We start from the raw sequence: 2,309 nt of genomic DNA, 5'->3' as shown, positions 1-2,309 counted from the left end.
TTTGGTAGACTCCAGCCTCCGACCTTCAGCGGTGCAAAAGGCAAGGATGCTCAAGGTTTCTTGCGTAAGTGCTAGAGGATGCTTCGTACAGTAGGGATTCTAGAGACCACTAGTGTAGCATTCACTACCTTTCAGTTTTATGGGGTTGCCTTCACTTGGTGGGAGGCTTATGAGAGGCGTAGGCCTCTTGGTGCATTGCCCCTTACCTGGTAGCATTTCTTTGTTCTCTTTCTAGAGAATTACGTGCCATAGTCTCACCGAGAGGAGCTGCACAGGCAGTTTGAGTAGTTACGTCAGGGAGAGATGACTGTGATGCAGTATGAGATGTGATTCTCCGAGTTAGCCCGTCATGCGGTTTGGTTGGTTCCCATAGATCGAGAGAGGATTATAAGATTTATTGATGGTCTCACATATTAGCTTCGAATTCTCATGACTAGGGAGAGAGTGACAGGTGCTACTTTCAAGGAGGTTGTTTATATCTCCCGTGAGATTGAGACGGTTCGCCTCTAGGAGCGAGAGGAGAGGGAGGCCAAGAGGCCTCGAGGATCTGGTAGCTTTAGTGGTGCTCCTTCGAGGGGCCAGTTCTAGCAGGGCAGAGGTTGCCCATTCAGACAGGCTCATTCAGCTCGCCCAGGTTATCGTGGGGCATCATCGGGTCATGGTTCTCACAGTTCTCATCAGGGTCATTCATCACCTAGTGCCCTTCTAGCCTAGAGTCTGTCCTGTGCTCCATCAGTGCTGGGTTCTTCCATGCCAGGCCCTTCTACTGGTCACTCTGGTGCTAGGGGTTCCCTTCAGTCCCCATCTCCAGCACCGGGGAGTTGTTATGAGTGTGGAGAGTTTGAGCATATGAGGAGGCAGTGTCTTTATCTTCATGATGGTCAGTCTCAGCAGAGGGATCAGCCCTCGACTTCTACTCCAGTTACTTCACCACCTGCCCAGCCAGCTAGGGGTAGAGGTCAGTCAGCCAGGGGTCGCCCTAGAGGGGGAGGTCAATTAGGTGGTGGTCAGGCTTGTTTCTATACTTTCCCGGGTAGATCAGATATTGTTGCTTTAGATGCCGTGATTTTAGGTATTGTTTCAGTCTGCCACAGAGATGCCTCGGTATTATTTGATCCCGGTTCCACCCTTTCTTATGTGTCATCATACTTTTCCCGTTATCTGGATATGCCCCATGAGTCTCTTGTTTTACCTATTCATGTATCTACTCCAGTGGGTGATATTGTTGTCGTAGACCGTGTGTACCGGTCGTGTGTTGTGACTATGGGGGTCTGGAGACCCGAGTGGATCTGTTATTACTGTGTACGGTGGATTTTGATATCATTTGGGGCAAGTACCAGTTATCTCTGTGTCGTGCTATTCTGGACTGCCATGCCAAGACAATCATATTGGCTATATTGGGTGTGTCACGGATCGGGTGGCGAGGTGTGACTGATTATGTTCCCAGTAGAGTGATCTCATTCTTCAAAGCCCAGCGTATGGTTGGAAAGGGTTGTCTTTCGTATCTAGCCTTTGTGAGGGATGTCGGTGCTGAAACTCCCAATATTGATTATGTTCCAGTTGTGAGGAATTTTCCCGATATGTTTCATGCAGACCTGTCGGGCATGCCACCGGACAGGGATATCGATTTTGGTAATGACCTGGTGTCGGGCACTCAGCCTATTTCTGTTCCACCGTATCGGATGGCACCAGCGGAGTTGAAGGAATTAAAAGGACAGCTACAGGAGCTCCCTGATAAGGGGTTCATTCGGCCTAGTGTGTCACCTTGGGTGCGCCGGTTCTATTTGTGAAGAAGAAGGATGGCACTATGAGGGTGTGCATTGATTATAGGCAATTGAACAAGGTAACAATTAAGAACAAGTATCCTTTGCCTCGCATTGATGATTTATTTGACCAGCTTCAGGGAGCGAGAGTGTTCTCCAAGATTGATCTCCGTTCAGGTTATCACCAGTTGAAAATCAGGGACTTGGATATTCTTAAGACAGCTTTCAGGACCCGATATGGTCATTATGAGTTTTTGATGATGTCTTTTGGGCTGACCAATGCCCCAGCAACGTTCATGCATTTAATGAGCAGTGTAATTCTGACCTTATCTTGATTCGTTTGTCATAGTCTTCATTGATGATATTCTGGTGTATTTGCGTAGTCAGGAGGATTACGCGGAGTATTTGAGAGTTGTGTTGCAGAGATTGAGGGAGGAGAAGCTTTATGCAAAATTCTTCAAGTATGAGTTTTGGCTCAGTTAAGTAACTTTCTTGGGGTACATGGTGTCCAGCGAGGGGATTCAGGTTGATCCGAAGAAGATAGAA

Source organism: Nicotiana sylvestris, chromosome 12, assembly GCF_000393655.2.
Source record: "Nicotiana sylvestris chromosome 12, ASM39365v2, whole genome shotgun sequence".
NCBI classification, from domain to species: domain Eukaryota; kingdom Viridiplantae; phylum Streptophyta; class Magnoliopsida; order Solanales; family Solanaceae; genus Nicotiana; species Nicotiana sylvestris.
Note: the sequence above shows the minus strand (reverse complement) of the source record.